The sequence below is a fragment of the Neophocaena asiaeorientalis genome, unplaced genomic scaffold (genome assembly GCF_003031525.2).
Source record: "Neophocaena asiaeorientalis asiaeorientalis breed wild unplaced genomic scaffold, Neophocaena_asiaeorientalis_V1.1 scaffold118, whole genome shotgun sequence".
Classification (NCBI taxonomy): Eukaryota; Metazoa; Chordata; class Mammalia; order Artiodactyla; family Phocoenidae; genus Neophocaena; species Neophocaena asiaeorientalis.
In genome coordinates, this window is record NW_020175528.1 from 11036253 (window position 1) to 11057665 (window position 21413).

Sequence of the window (21413 nt, forward strand, 5' to 3'; positions counted from 1 at the left end):
GAGGGGCGGGCCGAAATCATTTTAATATTTGATTATTGAGTAAGCCTGTCAAGGTTTGCTGTGACTCAAGACTGCTATTTATCATATCTCTTATTCAACTACCCACCAATCATCCAACAAAAAAACTCCAGAGGTTTTAACATTAAAAACAGATTATCTCTAAAATTCAGTTTAAATTCTATCTAAAATTTTTGTCTAAAAGGGAACTTATTGTGTGAACATTTATGTATGATTTTCATTGTGGTTCAATTTCCAAGGAGGATTTACTGATTTTCCCACTCTGATATCCTTTGTGCTTTAGAGAAGAAAGAGCTGAATTGCCCAGTTTGATACATTGCAGCTTTCCCCATTTGTTTATACCAGACATTTTTCCAACAGCATTCTCTAAATTTATGATATCATTTGTCTACTGTCTTCCCATGGCATCTAAATTGCAGTTCTGCTTTTTGTAAAATCAGATTTTGTGTGTGTTGTGTGTGTGTGTGAGAGACAGGGAGGGAGAAAGAGAGAGTGAAAGAGGGAGGGAAATTGGAGGAGAGAGAGAAAAGACTAGAGAGAGGAGAGGAAAAGTCTTTCATTACAGCAGAAAAAACTATTTTATTATATAATTTTTCTTGTTTTGGGTAGAAACTGATTTGTAAAAAAAGTTCATATTTTTATATGCATGTTCATCCATCTTTTTTCTGTGTGTATAAATGGACTATGATGCTTTGAGGTTAAAGCAAACATTTAACTCAGTTTTCATATGTTTCTGTGTTAGGCTGTGGGCAAAAGAAGTCTGCCGCAAAAATTTTGTGGTGCTTAGTAAATATAAATTTGATACAGCCAGGAGTGATGTAATGTGGTACGTCAGAAACCCCATTCATCTTAAGACCCCAACTGCTTCAACAGAAGTCAGCACTTCTCACACTTTCTACTCATCCCACCAGCCTCCACAGACTTGTAACCTACAATGATCTCCATCAAAATAGAAAAATAGAAGATGTTTTAAAAACGATTTCTTTTAGAGAAATAGAGTGCCCACTGTCACAACTAAACAGTGTCTGGAGGACTGTTGTTCATTGTGCTTTTTGGTATATAACCTTTAAAAATTGTGAATTATTGTACAATTGTATAATTTATATAATATTATACATTACATATACACATATGTATATATGTACACACACACACACTATAGAGGGAGCTGCATAAAATAAAAAAGATATAATGAGATTACTGAAACAGTGCTGGGGTTCTCATTAGGCGAATGACTTAGCTCACCTCATTCACACTCCAAAGATTTCTGTTGCCTCCACCAGGTAATGGATCTAAACTTTACATCTTTCCTTCTCTCTACTAGAAAAAATCCTTTCCCACACATTTTGACCACAGACTCCTAGTGTGAGAAGTAATAATGAAAACTTAAAAGGTTATCTAAAGTCATTTGTGACCAAGTTTACAGTTGCTCTATTCTCTACATTTCAGTTGTTATTAAATGGTGACTGTATTTGTACAATATAGCCATTATTTATTTTAATAAATATCAAATGTTCTTTCTAAAATATATTTCTAAAAGGTAAGTAGAACAAATAATAATTTAGTAGATTGTCTCACAAAATTTAATCTGCCTTCCGTAACAAACAGATATTTTCATGAGTCTCAGGAAAGACCCAAGGACACCTAATAGGTATTATACATTTTTGTTTCTAAATAAATCTTTTATTGAAAATATCAGAGAGAGAGAGAGAGAGAAGAATCACAAATTATAAGTCTGGTCCCATGTAATCAATACTCAGATCAAGAAATAGAGCACTAATCAAGTGTCCCCGAAGTCCCACTTTTCTCCGTCTTAGTGATTATTGCCACCAAGTTAACTATTATCCTTATTTCTATTACCACCAATTTATTTTTACAAATGTTTGACCTTTCTATAAATGGAATCATACAGTATATACCTTTCTGTGCCTGGCTTCTTTAGTCCATCACCTTGTTTATGAGATTGATTCATACTCTTTTGTGTAGAAACAGTTTATTTTTCATTGCAGCATAGTATTCCATTGTATGAATATTTCACCATTTATTCATCCATTCAACTATTGATGCTATCAATCAATCAATAATCTATTCTTACCATCCTGGACAGGATTTGAAGTGCAATGTCAAATACAAATGCTGATAGTGGGCAATCTTTGCTCATCCATTCCCAAAGTTAGGGGTACGTTTTCAATATTTCACACTTAAGTATCATTTTTGTGATAGTTTTTTTTAAATAAATATTCTTTGTCAGTTTAAGGTAATTCCCTTCTTTTATTGGTTTGCATTTTTCAGTAAATATTTTTTTGTTACAGAAAATCCTTTTATTCCCAGTATGCATAGAGGGTTATTTTTTTCCTGCTGTGGTCTTACATTTTATCAAAAAATTTTTACATCTATTGAGACCTATAGTGATGTTCCCTGTTTCATTTTTGATATATGTTATTTGTGACTTCTCTGCTTTTCATTGTTTAGTCTTACTAGGAGACCAATATCAATTCATTGGTCTTTCCAAGTAATCAACTTATTGATTTTTCTCTTGCATGTATGTTTCTTATTTATCTTTGACCTTTTATTGTTTATTATTTTTATTACTACTAATTTTACTCTTATCTTTATTTTTTCTTCTTTATTCTTTCTTGGGTTTAATTTGGTATCTTTTCTTATTTCTTGAGATGAATACCTAAACAATTGATATTCAGGCTTTTTGCTTTCCTAAGATATGAATTTAAGTTATAGATTTCCCTCTAAGCACAGTGATAGCTAAATTACATGTCTCAAAATATATTTCAGTTATTATTCAGTTCAAGTATTTTACTATACATTATAATCTCATCTTCAACTCATTAGTTATGTAGAAGCATGTTGCTTAATTTCTAGATGTTTGAGGATTTTTTTTATCTTTTAGTTATTGATTTCTACCTTTATTCCACTAAGATCAAATAATACATTTAAATTGTTGGAGTCCTTTTAAATTTGTTGAGTTTGGCTTTTTGGCCACAGATATGGTCTATTTTTGTAAATGTTCCATATATACTAGCCAAAACTGTGTATGCTGTCATTTTTTGGTGCATTTTAACAAAACAATGTTTCTACTTTGCTAACGGTGCTATTCAGATTATCTATAGCCTTACTAATTTTCTGGTTGTTTGTTTTATCAATTATCCAAAAGATGTGTGAAATTCTGCCTCTCTGATTGTGGATTTGTATATTCCTCATTTTAAACCTATCAGTTTTACTTTACGTATTGTGAAGCTGTATTAGTAGGTCTATAAAAAAGAATTTTTATATCTTTCTAGTGGATGGACCCTTTTATTATTATTAAAGATTTCTTTCATTTCTAGGAATGTTTCTTGCCTTAAAGTAGATCTTATGTGACGTTAGTATAGCAAAATCAGTTTTCTCTTGGTATGTGTTTGTATAGTATATCTTTCTGAGTCCTTTTATATATAAGATGTGTTTCTTTCTCATAAGAAGCATATAATTAGGTTGTCTTAAAAATATTTTAATCATTTGACAATCTTTACCTTTTAACTAGAATATTCAGACCGTTTATATTTTAATTTAGCTGCTGATACATTTGGGTTTATATCCACTATATTATTAATAGTTGTTTTATTTGTCTCACTTGTTTTATGTTCCTTTGGTCCAATCTTTGCCAAGATGCCAGGCCTTTTTGCCCTGTGTCAGTCAGTCATTGCCTTTGACTTCCTCTTGGGGTCAGAAGCATAACCTCCAGGGGAAGCTGGTTCCCTTTTGGTTAAGGACAATTCTTCAGATAAGGGAAGCTGTGAGCCATTAGCAGCAAACACTCAGAACAGCTGGAGTGCAGGTACGCTGGCCAGCTAGAGGGGATCTGGGCAGGGCACCATCAGTATTGTTTACTCTACTAATTTTACTTAATATTCCTCTTTTTTCCATTTTCACACCTGAGGGCTATATATTCTTCTACTTTTAGTACTTTTAGTGATTCCTATAAAGATTGCAAGATAGTTCCTTGACTTATTCAGGTCTAATATTGTTTTGTCCAACATAGTAGCCACTACATGTGGCTCCTGAGCACTTATAGTGTGGTTTGAGTTGAGATTTGCTGTAAGTATACAATACTGAATATTGAAGGTTTAGTACAAAAAAGAATGTAAAATATCTCATTAATATTTTAAAAATTGATGATATGTTGAAATTTTCATAATTTTGGTTAGATAAAATACATCAAAATTGATGTTAACAATTTCATTTTACTTTTTCTAATGTGACTACTAGAAAATTTTAAATTATGTAAGTGGCTTGCATTATATTTCAATGGGACTACTCTGTTTGATACAAATTGGTGCTTTTTCTACTTCCCAAGCAATACTACAATGTTAAAATCCTTTTTACTCATTCTCACACTTGTTATTGTTGCGCTACACGTTTTTTTTTTTTTTTTTGGCGGTACGCGGGCCTCTCACTGTTGTGGCCTCTCCCGTTGCGGAGCACAGGCTCCGGACGCGCAGGCTCAGCGGCCATGGCTCACGGGCCCAGCCGCTTCGCGGCACGTGGGATCTTCCCGGACCGGGGCACGAACCCGTGTCCCCTGCATCGGCAAGCGGACTCTCAACCTCTGCGTCCCCAGGGAAGCCCTTTTTTTTTTTTTAAGTAGAATGCACAAAGCAAAATAAGGAATGTTTACTAAATTGCATTTAAGGTAAAAATTCACTGGTTATGGAAACAGCAATAAGGATCATAAAATATCATTGCTATTTTTTTTTAAGATATGGAGGAACTTTATTTTTTAATTAATTAATTTTTTTTTTTTTAGGCTGTGTCATGCAGCTTGTGGGATCTTAGTTCCCCAACCAGGGATGGAATCCTGGCCCTTAGCAGTGAAAGCGTGGAGTCCTAACCACTGGACTGCAAGGGAATTCCCTCATTACTATTTTATATATGGTCAATATTTATTTATATTTGCCCTCATTTTTATTTATCTTTCCATTGGTCTCCATTCCTGCTGTATTTCCTTATTCCTTCTAGGATGATTTTTCTTCTGCCTGAAGAATTCTCTTTAGTATTTACTTTATTTCGGTTTTGTTGTTGACAAACTCAGTTTTGGTTTGTTTGGAAATAGTTTTTCTCTCTCTCTCTTAAATCAGATATCGAAAAACTCGTATCTTTTATTTCTTTTTACCTCCATGCATTTGGGAGAAGAAGAAAGTGTCAATTAACCTCTTGTGGCCTAACAGGCTCATGAACTTTTATACATTTTAGAATACGGTGATGTCAGTTTAATACCATTCCCTGGACAACAAGTTATGAAATAAGCCAATCAGAATTACAAACACTTTAGAGGTTAAAGGTTACTTTTTATAATCTATAACCATTGCTGAAGTTCATCTATTGTAAAAAGTTTCTTTATTAGAACTAAATTTAACATGGACATTATGATGCAAAATAATAACTGCTTTTCTATAGCTGCAGTGAGAGAGGATACATCTTTCTTTTTAAACCTTTCTGGTATTTCTTCACAAACATTAGAAAGGTCTAAAGGTCTGCAGTTTCAAGGCTAAGTGCTCTCATTTCACTAATTAGCACTAAGATATCAAAGCTAACCTGAGGGAAAAAAAACTGACAACAAGGAAAGGGAAAACAACTGTCATAACCAGGAGAAGATGGAGCATGTAATTAGATCAGAAATATGACATAATCAGGGCCAGTGAAACATGAGGATAAGCCTTCTGTCAGTAATCTGGGAAAAGTTTCTCTTCAGAGTATTCTTATCTCCTCTTAAAATTGTCATGTTTGCATACAGCATTTGTGACTACCCTGGATATCTTGCTAAGCTGACACTGATGATTTCCTTGTGGAAAGGTGCAAAATACCTGGGTCCTTGATAACACTGTTGAAGTGCTTAATCAACCAAGCATGAAGACTGTCCTACTTACTAAGTAAGCAAAAGGTGAAAAAAAAGATGCCCTTATTCTTTAAAGCTGACTTAAGGGGCTTCTGTTACCAGCCCAAATATCCAATGAAATGACATCATAAGGGAGTAAACCCAGTGAAACTATTGGCAAAGGAAACGAGACAACACTTGAATAAATCAGGCCCTACTCTTCCCTCAGCAAGGGTTCAGTGTGCACTGAGGTAATTTACAGTTCGTGCTGAAAGCCATACTGTTTTTGGGATTGCACTGGATTAACATCATCTTGCCTTGTGAACTAATATGTAAGTTTGGATTCTCGTTGAGAATGTGTAATTTCTGGTTTGATTTGAACTAAGGTGATGCTTTAATTTGCTTAAAAAGAATAGCTAACTTTTACTACCTGCAGCACTTGAATGGTACTTTGTTTTCTGGGCGTTGAATCAGATTATTTTTTCTCCAGTTTTTATTGCTTGTATAGGATTACAGATTTGTTTTCAAATTGATACTTTATGAATTCGGTTTCTTGTTAACGTTTGCCAAATCTCCTCCAGTAGCGTATTGGCCCAAAAAATTTCAACCTTTAAAGACATAGGGTCAAAACTCCCAGAAAACACTAAATGAATTATAGTGTGGTATGAAATAAATAGTTAATATACACTAATTTTTGAGATTCTAAAAGTTGAGGATTTGGGGCTCCAGGTCATAATGTATCAGCTACTGTCAGTGTTTCAGTTAGATGCATGTTTCAAAGACAGATAAATAAAGGGAACTCCTCTGAGCATATAAAACTATGTTCTAGGATTTTATAATTCACTTCTATGTGTCTCCATCATGATGGTGTTTTCTGTTCTGGTCCTGAATCTCCAGAAAAATGTCACTGGAGAAAATTCAGAATGGGGTGCAAGGGTGCCCCTTCCTACATCCTGTAGCCCCTGTGTCTAGTTCTCCCCATTGTCTCAGTTCCAGATATTTCCTGGCATAGCTGATACTTTCTCCTCATTTTTTTCCCCCTATAGCAACAACCCTCTGTCCCTTGGGGGTTTATGATCTATTGAGGGAATCTTATGAAAATCATGAGATGCATATACAAAAATCTTGCTGTATAAATTCAGAGACACCCAGTTATAAGCCCCTATTACAAGACTATAGCCGAGTTTCTGATATGATGTACAAATTTATGTCAATTAGAACTTACTGTAAATTAAATAAATCATCTATGCATTTAGTAAATATTTAGTGAGGACCTACATATACTGCTCTTGGTGCTAGAAATATCATGAGGAAGAAAAACTCCCTGCCCTCATAGGGCTTATATCCTAGTGAGAAGAGAGACAGATAACTATAAGCAGATAAAACAAAAGAATGTATAATATAAAATTAGGTAAATGTAATGAAGAAATAACAAAGTATGGTAAGAGGGTAAAGAGTGACAGCATGCTATGAAGAAAACTACATCAAAATAAAACAAATGCAAAAATTTGCATTTCTTTAATGATTTTTAAACTATTTTTTCTAAACCTTTGTTATAATTTCTTTATATCAATAATATTGGGAATATAAGATGTAGGAATCATAAAATCTTTCATTAAAGTTCTTTCTATGGTTACTTAAATAAATTGATTTAAAAGAAAGAAATGATGGGTAAAATTAATATGCCTTCTTTGGAAAATCAGAAGTAACCAAAAAAGAATTTTTGCTAGATTTTATTCAGTAAAACTTCATGGAAAATTCAGTGAGCTCTTGCTAAAATCTTCTTAGCTTACTGTACTTCTGGCTTCTGTAAAGTTAGAGATCATCTAAAAGCTGGAAGACACTCGGTTTCCACAAATGAAACCAAATGGAAATGGTGGTAGAAGCATATTATCCTCCCACAGACCTTCTGAGAAAGGCAATGAAGTTAGGTTTTATTTAATGCAGATGTACTATCACTAATTTTCTGTCTGAAGACGTACTTGACAGTGGTCTTACATCCATATATACACAGACGTATAACATTAACATATTTAACCCAGCTGACCACAGAACACTTGTGTAGCCTTTAGAAGTGGCAGAAATACTGAGGAAATTCATAGTCAATTCTTCCATAGTAAAAAAAAAATCTCCATTGCTCTTTTGGCCACAGAGGAAGGATTTGCAAGCACACTTGTCTGCAATTTCAGGCAGTGGAATATGCTCTCTTATTATTGCACAGTCTGAAATGCGACAAAATATTTCACCTTTTCATGCCATGCCAGTTGGAAAAGTTTTTTTAATGGGAAAACCACCGCCTAAGTCATTGCCAAAAGTGATGCAAATGAACTCTAAAGGATTCTGCAGGGTGACTGGAGCTTCTGGTTACTAAAGTAAATGGAGATAGACCTGACCCTAGTTTTACTTTATCAATTAATCTAAGGGAAGGATTTCCTTTTTTATTCATGGCAAGGAGTATATGCTTTTAGAACCCATGGTGCATTTTTGAGGATGTCCTCAATGGTGGTCAACTTTTTCCCTTTGAAAGAACACACTTTTTTTTTTTTTTTTAAAGAGACAATAAAAAATCATGGGCAGGGCTTCCCTGGTGGCACAGTGGTTGAGAGTCCGCCTGCCGATGCAGGGGACGCGGGTTCGTGCCCCGGTCCGGGAAGATCCCACATGCGGTGGAGCGGCTGGGCCTGTGAGCCATGGCCGCTGAGCCTGCGCGTCCGCAGCCTGTGCTCCGCAACGGGAGAGGCCACAGCAGTGAGAGGCCCGCGTACCGCAAAAAAAAAAAAAAATCATTGGCAGCTAGCTGATTTTGTGAAGGAGGATGGATGATCAGGTTGGGCCACTTTTTTTCTTTTATAAAAACCAGAAGAGATTGTAAAATAAAGAGACTGATTCTCTAGTGTAGCTGGGGCTGCTGTTACCAGGAAAGAGCTGCTGCAGTATTTCAAACAATGTGAGCATTATTAGAAGAGTCCCTGAGGGAAATCTTTGAAAGATGACATTTAGTGGAGTGCAAACATTTCAATATACATCATAATCACCCCTCAGGTAAAAAGGATAACGTGGAATAAAGTAAATTTAGCATGGCACCATGGGGAAAAAGGTGAGAATAGAGGCAATATTCCTGACCAGAGTGTTAAGAAAAGCATGCCTTAGATTTTGCCCTTGAAGAATGTGTAAGATTTAGATGTACAGAAAAGGACGTGTATTCCATCCCATGGATGGAAAAAGAAGCAGAGAAATGCAAGGGACATGTGTTAGATAGGGAGTAGGTCAATTTGACTGAAGTAATGTTTTCATGTAGGAAAGAAGCAGGCAAAAAGTGTCATTAGGTATATTGTGTTAAATTTGGACTTGGGTGCCAGGCTCTCAAGGAGTTCTGACTGATATTATGGTCAATGGAGAGTCACTAAAGATTTCTGAGTAGAATCACAGTGTAGAGAAAGTAGGATATTAAGAAGATCCATCTGGTAGTGGAATGGATTGGAGGAGGAGACTGGAGAGGAGGAGGCCAGGTGTGGACTTTAATGGCAGAAGAGATGTGATGTGATAAAAATCTCCCTTGTGATGGCTATCATGTGCTGTTAAGTGGGAAAACATGACGAAAATACACATTTCTCACCCGCAAAGTGTCAGAACATTCAACTGAAGCATGTATTTTAGAATAATGTATCAGGAAATATAAATTCAGTAAATTTTCCTATAATTTTTAGTGAGAATACCTTAATTATGCTGTCAGGCAATCACAGCAGAGATTTAAAAAATCTTGGTATGCTCCAAATATTCTTTGTAAAAAAAAAAAAAAAATTAAAAATTTCACATTGCACTTTATTATTTTTTATCAAATACTAAAGATGGTTTCTTAACTAGTACTTATTAACAGTTGCAAGGCATCATGCTCAAAGTTGTGAAGGAGAAAAGGTGAAACATAATTAGAAATTGCCTTTAGGGAACTGACTGTCTAGAAGCGGAGGTGACCAGGAGAATGCATGAGCTAAGGTGCTGAGTTCCAGCTAGAAAGAAAATGCTAAACAGGCAGAAGAGATCATATGAAGCTATTTAGCGAAGATTTGTTGGGGAAATGGCCCTTGAGCTTGGCCTGGGGAAATGTGTGAGACTGGCCATGAAGGTCTGGAGAGAGGAAGAATATTGCTTTGCATTATTCTTTTTATTTACTGTTTGTTGAAAGATACAAAAATCCTGGGAATATTTTGGCAGGGGAAAAAAACACCTTTTTTGGCTGTACAAATATGTCATTCTGTTTCATTACCTCGGGAATATTGCTTTAAGATAAAAATTTTAGTATAGTTTGTACTGCTAAGAAAAGGAATTAAAGGTCTTTTAAAATATAAAAGATAAATGAAATAATATGTCTCCTAAAGTGGTAACAAAGCATAGAGGTTAAAATCATGAACCCTGGAGGCAAATGGCCGGGGTTCAAATCCTAGCTCTAACCCTTACCAGCTGTGTGACTTTGAGTAAATGATTGAATTTCTTATGTCTGTCTTAGTTTCCCTATCTATAAAAAGGGGGCTAGAGTAATGTTTACCTTGTAAAATATTTTGAGATTAAATTACACACACACACACACACACACACACACACACACACACACATATATAAGGGGCTGGGATTTGATTATATAGGGGCTGGAATTTTATTTTACCCTACTTAAAAGCTAATAAATTACACTGTTATTTTTTTCCTGGATGTTGGCAAAACATATCAAACTCCCGGGTCAGAGACAAAGGACTTCACTACTGATGGTCAGCAAGCAGCATGAGTATCAGGTTTATATGCAGAGGATCCAGGTAGACATTATGCACACAGTGGGTTTATGTTGTAGCCAGGGAACACTAAGCTTGGGAAATCCACCTGTTTCATAGCAGCTAGTAAGTGAGCCTGCTCTTGGTCCTAATGGGAGACATTATCTCATTCCTCAGTGTTACTTGCTGCAAATACAACCCTGAGAAATGGCTTGGGTAATGGGCTATTAAGGCCTTGCGTTACTGGCATACCTAGCAAGGCATATAGGGGCATGAGATACTCGTGAAGGACCATCTCCCTCAACTGTGTAAACACTTAAGAACAGTGCTGTGCACATATTAAAGACTCTTGATAACGAACGAGGACCTACCGTAAAGCACAGGGATCTATATCTATATATATCTATATACCTATGTCTATATATATATATGAATCATTTTTCTGTACACCTGAAACTAACACAACATTGTAAGTCAACTATTTCAATTAAAAAAATAAATTAAAAAGGACTCAGTGAATATACACTATTATCTTTACTGCAGAATAGTCTATGTGGTCTAAAATGTAGTTCTTTGAAAGCCCAACTATTGTGAAATAAACTTTAACTTAAGGTTTGAGTATTGCAATATTTACTAGATATTCAGGTAAAAAGAATTACAGAGACTCTACTCAGTGACCCGTGGTGACCTAAATGCGAAGGAAATCTAAAAAAGAGTGGATATACATATACGTATAACTGATTTCACTTTGCTGGACAGCAGAAACTAACACAACATTGTAAAGCAACTATACTCCAATAAAAAAAAAAGAATTACAGAGAAACGTGTTTATATTAACAGATATTTCTCAGAAATATACTTGGAGAAATTTGAAATTTTGTTTTGGATCAGTAGCCCTTAACTGCTTTGGGTCCATTAGTCATTTTGACAGATATGTTTAAACACTCTGTCAATATTTTATTAATTAACCCAAAGTATAACAATTAGAATGTAAAAATGATCCTAATTAATGTTACGATAGCTTTCCGTGAGGGAGCCAGAGGCTGTTACCACCTTTTATGCACAACAAGTTATGTCTGGGGCTTTTTCTTTTGATTATTATGATACTTAGGGCTTTAGATTTTTGGACCATTTCACAAATGTTTGTACATATGTAGATATGGAAAATCATCAGGGAAAAATTAAAACAATTTTTTTTGACTACAATAGGACAAAGGCATATTTCGAACAAATATTTGGAAAGAAAAAGAAAGTCAAGGATCATTCAGGAAAGATGAAAGACAGGAAAAAAATAGCAAGTATATATAATATTGGTAAAGGAGTACTTTTGAAATGTGGAGTGTTTCAGCTATTAAATGCCAGAAAGGGATGATATAGGGAGATATTAAAAGACAACTCAAAGTTAAAAACTGTAGGTAAAAAAGAATATTAAAATGCTTCTTAGGGGGACCCTGATTTTTTTAAAAGAAAATTTGAAGTGGAAAAGAAAGGGAAAGTCTATTTGTACAAACTTTGATGAAAAAATTGATAATATTAACAACAAGTAGAAACTTTGGATAGATCTCATCTCGGAAAAAGAAAAAAAAGATTGAGGAATAGGTTGAAGGAATTAATTTGGCAGACCAGAAGAGACTATAAGTACTGCAGGCTACCTTCAACGGGGTCAACTACAGTTTGCCTCTAGTCTGCTCTCTGGTTTCAGTGCTTTCTTGCTGTTAAATTTAAGTGGCTTCTATGTGGTCTGTACCACACTACATTTCCAACTGACTCATCATTAACACTATTTGGAAGGCTTGTACTGGAACTCAGAATCCTGAGAAACATGCCCAGATTGAGTTTGTCCTGCTGGCTGAGCTATAGGAGACAGTCCATGAGTGTAATGTCACAGAGGTTGTTTTTTTTAAGGAACTCTGAGTTGGGTTTCTAAGGTTCCATTATGTAAATAAGTAAAAAACTCTATTTACTGTTTCCATGTACACTTGGGAGGTATTCTATGCACCAAACTAGAGAACTGAACATGCAAATCATGGGGTTACATCCATGGTTCAGTGAGGTTTTACTCAGTACTTGTACTTTCTTCCAGTTTTCTTTTTAGTGCCATTCTGTTTGAATTAGCTGAGCCATGAGTGACCATGAGCTTGGTATAGTCGGTTTTTAAAAACAGTATCATGAATCAATAGACCAAAAAAATGTTTTTATGAGAGTGGGCATGCCATTGAATGCCCATTTACTAGGTGCCTGGTAGTCCCTGTGTGAGATACTTCTTGTTATGTTTGTTTACTTATTTTTGGATGCATTGGACAAGATGGGGCTATGTATTTTAAAAAATTTTATTTGCACTCTCAATAGTCTGAAGGATAAACAAAACGCAAAATGATGAACAAAAAAGGTTTCTCATATAAGGAGGCCCAGACTAAATTAATTCAAAACAGAGAAATTATGGGGTCTGTGCATGTGTGACTGTGTGTGTGTGGAGGGGCACATGGTTTCTGTGCATGCCCTTATGCCTAACCACAGTTGCCTAGGCATTTCTCATGCATTTGTATCCTCTCTCACATTAGCATCTTAGAAGGCATACATTCACAACTTTTAGGGTACCTTGTGTTGTATTCATCCCTCAGGCCACAGCTGTCTAGATCAGAATTGGACAATAGACCCAATTTATACCAATCAGTTTTTCTCTTCCTTTCAAGAATTGAACTGGGTCACTAAGAAGCTGATAGCGAGATAACGTTAAACATGTAAACTAAATGGACATATTAGAGTGAGGGCTGGTGTAGATTCCATGACATGCAAGCCAGAGCAGTTGGAGAATTTGAAACCATGAATAGGATTTGAAACCATAAAGATTAAGACTAAGAACATCCAAGGCACAAGGTCCAGCTTTGGCAAAGGCCATGGAACTCCTAAACAGTCATTATCAGAAAATATGATCACTTGGAGAATTTTATTGCATGCTATTTTATTGTGGCCTGGCACAAAGAAACCCACAACTGATGGGAAATACTTTGGCATTCCACAGTCCCCCAAATTATACACAATAGTGGCTGTATCTATATGGAGGCACAAACTAAAATATTTTGGTGAATTGTTCTTCCTGGAACCCATGAAGAGAACAGCAGTAATAACAGAAAATTTTACCTGTGCAAATGAGTAGTGATTCTTTTTTTGAGTGTGGATGAATTCTTTAGCACATTAAAAAGATTTATTCACAAAAGAATGAAACTAGACCACTGTCTTACACCATACACACAAAATTAACTCCTAATGGATTGAAGTGTTGAATGTAAGACCTAAAGCTATAAAACTCCTAGAAGAAACCATAGGTGGTAAGCCACTTGATATCAGTCTCAGTGATGAAGTTTTGGATCTGACTCCAAAAGCAATGGTAACAAAAGCAAAAATAAACAGGTGGGACTATATCAAACTAAAGAGCTTCTGTACAGGAAAGAGAACTATCAACAAAACGAAAAGACAATCTACTGAATGGGAGAAAATATTTGCGAATCATATATCTGTTAAGGGGTTAATATCCCAAATATATAAAGAACTCATACAACTCAACAATAACAAAACAAACACCTGATAGAAAAATGGGCAGAGGATCTAAAAAGACATTTTTGCAAAGAAGACGTACAGATGGCCGAGAGGCATATGTAAATATGTTCAACATTGCTAATTAATAGGGAAATGCATATTAAAACCACAATGAGCTATTATCTCATACCTGTTAGAAGCGCTGTTATCAAAAGATAAGAAATAACAAGTGTTGGCAAGGATGTGGAGAAAAGGGGACACTTGCACACTGTTGGTGGGAATGTAAATTGGTGTAGCCACTATGGAAAACAGTATGGAGATTCCTCAAAAAATTAAAAATAGAACTACCATACGACCCAGCAATTCCATTTCTGGATATTTATCTGAAGAAAACTAAAACACTAATTTAAAAATATATATGCACTCCTATGTTCATTGCAGTATTATCTACAGTAACCAAGATAAGGAAAGAACCTAAGTGTCCAACAATGGGTGAATGGGTAAGTAAGATGTCACATATATCTACATATTTTATATATATATATATATATATGACTGCTAATCAGTCATAAAAAAGAATAAAATCATGCCATTTGCAACAACATGGATGGAACTTGGGGGAATTACACTAAATGGAATAAGTCAGACAGAGAAAGACAAATACTGCATCATTTCACTTATATGTGGAATCTAAAAAACAAACCAAAACAAAATCAAAATCATAGGTACAGAGAACAAACTGGTAGTTGCCAGAGGGGAGGGTTGTTTGGGGGTGGGCAAAACAGGTGAAGGGGGTCAGGTGTTATAAAATAAATGTCATGGGGATGGAATGTACAGCATGGCCACTATAGTCAGTAATATCATAGAGCATACCAAGAAAGTTGCCAAGGGCTTCCCTGGTGGCGCAGTGGTTGAGAGTCCGCCTGCCGAAGCAGGGGTCACGGGTTCGTGCCCCGGTCCGGGAGGATCCCATATGCCGCGGAGCGGCTGGGCCCGTGAGCCATGGCCGTTGAGCCTGCGCGTCTGGAGCCTGTGCTCCGCAACGGGAGAGGCCACAGCAGTGAAAGGTCCGCGTACCACAAAAAAGCGTACCACAAAAAAAAAAAAAAAGAAAGAAAGAAAGTTGCCAAGAAAGTAAATCCTAAAACTTAAATTTGTATGGTGACAGATGGGAACTAGACTTTTTGTGGTGATCATTTTGCTGTATATCCAAATACTGAACCATTATGTTGTACACCTGAAACCAATATAATGTTATATGCCAATTATATATACCTCAATAAAATTTTTCTAAAAAGATTTATTCTTGACCTCTTCTTCCCACCCCCATCCTCCATATCTGCTCTGGGTTTGGAGTAAATATAGCAGCGCTGGAGTACTTAAGCTTAAACTCCTCCTGCAAGTATTATATATTTTTATGAGCGAATTCTCATCTGGAGAGCTGGCCTTTGGGACTATGTCTGTGAACATGTTTTAGCCTTTAAGTACAATAGTGCTTGCAAAAGCCTAGGCATCTCAGTCAAAAGGGAAAGCTCTCAGAAGTTTGAACATGACTGATGATGCTCGTGCTGAAGGGTTCGCCTAGTTATTTAACCCAAAAAATACAAGTTTGGGACGTTATAAACATCATACCTGCTAAGTGGGTGGATAATGGACTCAGCTGTATTCACCATCATAATTGCTTTGTAATTGATAAAAGCTCAGTTTAACAAAAATTATTGAGTAACTATCGTGTTCAGGCATATTCTAGAGGCTAGAGATAGATAAATCAGACATAGGAAAGGCAATAGAAATCTGCTACTAATAAATACAATAAATGTTGTCCATTCAAGAATGGAAGTGCAGGCAAACTACGGAGGTGGTGAAATTGTTATTCTGATGGGGATGGGGTGGGGGAGGGGCAGCCAGGCTTCCCAGAGGGGTGGAGTGGTGAGCACTTTGCGGCTGGGAGCCCATCAAACAGAAAAGGAAGGGAAGTACTCCAGACAGGGAAGCAGCAGGTATGAGGTGGTACAACGGCATTCGGTGTGCCAGAAAGTAGTTCAGAGTTGTTACAGCAAAAAGTGCCTGTGTGTCTGGGATGGGAGGCGGGTTGAGGGCTGGAAAGGAAGGAGATGAGGCTGAGACCCAGCAAGGAGTGTGCTGGGAGGACCTGGCGTGATGGGCCAAGGGGCTCAGGCTTTGTTCTGTAGTCTGAGTGGTGGCAAATTACTGCAAGATTTAAGCAGAAGAGTGGGTGGTCACACTAGAGGTTAGCAGTATCTCTGAGGCAGATTGGGTCCACTTGTCAAAATACTAGAGAAAAGAAGGTAGATTGGTTGGTGAGGACATTGCCCTTAAAATTAGGGGTGGAAAACTACAGCGCTTGGGCCCAAACTGACTCACCACCTCTTTTTAATGGGCTCAGGATATAAGAAAGGTTTTTACAAATAAACATTTTCAATCGACTTGATGATAAGGAACACTAACCTTGAACCCCAATTAAGCAAAATTTATCTCCCTGAATTCTATTTTTCTCATTAGTAGATCTACATTACATTTTTTTCTCAATAATTATTATATTTTTAATTTATTCAGTAAAAAATTGGAGAAACTTGTTTTCTCTTTTGTTTTATAAGCACATAGATAATATCCTCAGCTTTTCCTCTTGGCCCACAAAGCCTAGAATGTTTACTTTCTGGTTCTTTACAGAACGAGTTGACCAGCTCCCGGTCTAAATGAGAAATAATGAGGATAGTATGAAAGGACAGTGAGGAAACGGACCTCACAGTGAGGCCCATTCGGGTGTGAGTCCCTGTAAGAGGATGTTAATTTTCTGACTATGCATCGATTTGGAAAACACAGGGGTGTAACAAATATGTTTTTGCCATGTAGACAAAACAATAAGTTGTCTAAATTCATCATTTTCAATCAGCTGTGGTATCATTAAGACTTAAGATCATTAATGTGCATTTTAAAAAGGGCTTTATATCATCTTTATCAAGTTAAATCAGGTAAATAGAACTCCTCTATACATATTGGCATTTTTTTTTTACATACCATCATGTAGATAAGTGCATAATTTCTTATTTTTTTTAAATGCTATTTAAAAAAATACAAGATAGTGATGATGCTTTAAAAAAAAATCCCAACAGGAGAAAAAGATACACAGTAAGAAGTGAATTTCCATTTCACTTTGGTCTGCTAGTTCCTCAGTTTGGCAGTCCTCTCCAGAGGCAATTTACTTTGCCAGTTCCTTATACTTCATACCCATACATATGTAACGTGTATATGTATATAGTGCCATTTTCTTTTATTCACACAGTAACGCACTCTACATACTGTACTGTATCTTCCTTTTGCCGGTTAGTATAACCTGGAGTTGATTTCATATCATTTCATATCAATCTTTATAGCTCTCCCTTATTAAGAGCGCCATAGTATTCTGACACATGGATGCTATAACAAATAACTGTGTACAAACATCTCTATGCATGTACTACAGGGTTTCTATAAGAAAAATTTCTAGAAGTAGAATTTCAGAGCAGGGGATATTTATAATTTAAACTGACAAATATTGTCAAATTGACTTTCAAAAGTTGAACTAATTTACACCATCTCAACTATATATCATAGTGTATGTTTTCTTATCTCTTTGTCAAAATAGGGTAATAGCCAACTCTTAAATCTTTTCCAGACTGATAGATGAAAAAACAAGTCATTCCCTTACAATCTTTAAGTACATTTCTCATATGATCATGAAGTTGAACATCTTTTCATGTGTTTAAAGGTCATTTCCTTTTCTTTGAATTGTCTGTTCATGTTCTTGGCTTATTCTTCTATTGGGATCATGTTCTGTTTTAAAAATAATACAATTCTTGAAAGTACTTTGTTAGGGAAAGAAATCATATTCAAGTCAAATTTTATAGATGGAAAAAAAAAAACCTTTCAAGTCAAATTTTATAGATGGAAAAAAAAAAACCTTATTATTCAAAGATTTCAATTACTTTACCAGAAAACAAGAATTGCCCAACTTAGCTTACTTTTACACCACATCCTGTGAGAGAGCCACACAAATCCATGTGATCTATAATCAATATTTTTTGTGACCATATCTCTCTATTGAATAATCAGTTACTGGCCCAAAGTCTAAATGAACAAGTTCAGGGATGCAGATCCAGGGTAAAGAAAAAATAAAGTAAAATCCTTTTAATGTAACAGAGGCAATCCCAAGAGGACTGGAATAGTAATCAGAAGAGAAGAAACAACTAGCAATTTTAATTCATGCAGAATAGCTGAAAATTATGCAAAAAATACATTTGAAAGAAGAATGGAATTTGGAATTAAAATACACACACACTTTTGAGTAAATTTTAAAGTCAACTCTCATATTGCCTAGGAAAAAGATGCTTACCAAACAAAAAGCTGTTGCTTTGGCTCAAAAAAACCTGTTTTAAATGAGACAGAGGCTTAATGATCAGACTGCTTTTCTTGGGACTTGTATTCTCTGCCCATGTATAAAATTTCATGAGGTTTAACACATAGGCTAAAATCCAAAGTAAAGTTCCTCAGAGGTGCGGGTTTGAGCTCAGCACCCTCGTGCTTCTTTCTGTCAATAAGTTGTGGAAAATTACAGAGATCTATACGTGTACTCCCACAGACACAGAACCAGTAACGGACACCCAGGAACACAAGGGCGTTGAACTAAAAGACCTCAGGAGTCTGTGCTTACAATGAGGAGGACCCTTAAGGAAAGCTCAGTCCAAGCTCTGCCATGTGTCCCCTCAGGGCAGTTAGCCACAGTCTTCAAAAACTTTCTTCCTATGGAAAAAGGCAGCTAAGTACACTCTCAGGTACCTTTCTTGAGGGATCGTGGATGTCAAACACATGTCATCACTCAAGGAGCATTGCTATAAATCAAGTTAAAGCCTTGGCAAGAATTTCCTATTTTTATCAGTGGTATTTAACTAGCAACCCTTAAGAATGAAAACAAAACTAGAGGCAGCCTAGGGGCATATTTATTGCGACTTTCTTTCTCTGAGACTTTCTCTGCTAAGGCAGGCTTTGTTGTGGACACCTTCTGATGTTTTCAGTTAAGAATAGGACTGGTAATATTCCATTGTAATGAGGTGGACAGACCTAGAGTCTGTCATACAGCGTGAAGTAAGTCAGAAAGACAAATACCATATGCTAACACATATATATAGAATCTAAGAAAGAAAAAAGGTCCTGAGGAACCTAGGGGTAAGACAGGAATAAAGACACAGACCTACTAGAGAATGGACTTGAGGATATGGGGAGGGGGAAGGGTGAGCTGTGACAAAGCGAGAGAGGGGCATGGACATACATACACTAACAAACGTAAGGTAGATAGCTAGTGGAAAGCAGCCGCATAGCACAGGAATATGAGCTCGGTGCTTTGTGACCACCTAGAGGGGTGGGATAGGGAGGGAGACGCAAGAGGGTAGAGATATGGGAACATATGTATATGTATAACTGATTCACTTTGTTATAAAGCAGAAACTAACACACCATTGTAAAGCAATTATACCCCAATAAAGATGTTAAAAAAAAAAGAAAAACTTAAATTATATTAACATACACGTTTATATTGTTTGAATTTTTGCTTTTGATATTTTCTGGAGTACTTTTTTTATTGAATGAAAAATTCTTTAAATTCTATACTGCTTTACAATTGACAGAATTTTACACACATGGTTTCATTTAATCCCATAGTATGGATTTTCTGGAGTGATTTAAACTATTCTTAAATGTTCAATTAAAGTGGTTGAAAGAGAAAATCTTGTATCAAAGCAAAAATCACCTGTCTTGCTATCCCCATTCCATTTCCTCCCTGCAATTTTTTCATGTCTGTTAAAATCTGATTTGTCACTCTTCTGCTTTAAACCTTCCTTTCTGTGGTTCCCACTGCTTTTAGGGAAAAGCTCAAATGCCTTAACAGGGCTTCCAAGGTTCCCTATGATCTGGCATTTCTCTTTACCACTTCCTTATTCTCCTCACCAGCCCCGTAGAGAAGTGAAGGAGTCATGGTTAAGAGCATGGACTCTGGAGATAGAACACTTGGCTGTGGTACCTGGTTCTTCTCGTTCCATATTCTGTGACCTTGAGCAAGTTACTTAAATTCTCTGTGCCTCAATTTTCTCATTTGCACTTTGAGATAATAACTGAACCTACTTCATGAGGTTGTGAGGATTAAATGAAGTAACATGTGAAAGGAACTTAAAACAAGGCCTAGAGGGATCGTGGATGTCAAACACATGTCATCACTCAAGGAGCATTGCTATAAATCAAGTTAAAGCCTTGGCAAGAATTTCCTATTTTTATCAGTGGTATTTAACTAGCAACCCTTAAGAATGAAAACAAAACTAGAGGCAGCCTAGGGGCATATTTATTGCGACTTTCTTTCTCTGAGACTTTCTCTGCTAAGGCAGGCTTTGTTGTGGACACCTTCTGATGTTTTCAGTTAAGAATAGGACTGGTAATATTCCATTGTAATGAGGTGGACAGACCTAGAGCCTGTCATACAGCGTGAAGTAAGTCAGAAAGACAAATACCATATGCTAACACATATATATAGAATCTAAGAAAGAAAAAAGGTCCTGAGGAACCTAGGGGTAAGACAGGAATAAAGACACAGACCTACTAGAGAATGGACTTGAGGATATGGGGAGGGGGAAGGGTGAGCTGTGACAAAGCGAGAGAGGGGCATGGACATACATACACTAACAAACGTAAGGTAGATAGCTAGTGGAAAGCAGCCGCATAGCACAGGAATATGAGCTCGGTGCTTTGTGACCACCTAGAGGGGTGGGATAGGGAGGGAGACGCAAGAGGGTAGAGATATGGGAACATATGTATATGTATAACTGATTCACTTTGTTATAAAGCAGAAACTAACACACCATTGTAAAGCAATTATACCCCAATAAAGATGTTAAAAAAAAAAGAAAAACTTAAATTATATTAACATACACGTTTATATTGTTTGAATTTTTGCTTTTGATATTTTCTGGAGTACTTTTTTTATTGAATGAAAAATTCTTTAAATTCTATACTGCTTTACAATTGACAGAATTTTACACACATGGTTTCATTTAATCCCATAGTATGGATTTTCTGGAGTGATTTAAACTATTCTTAAATGTTCAATTAAAGTGGTTGAAAGAGAAAATCTTGTATCAAAGCAAAAATCACCTGTCTTGCTATCCCCATTCCATTTCCTCCCTGCAATT

General features: G+C 36.1%; 1 pseudogene; it reads right to left on the reverse strand.

The window, feature by feature from the left end:
* LOC112415863 (52 kDa repressor of the inhibitor of the protein kinase pseudogene) overlaps window positions 1–20209 on the reverse strand; it is a 22575-nt pseudogene extending 2366 nt beyond the window's left edge.
* Between the last annotated feature and the right edge of the window lie 1204 nt (window positions 20210–21413).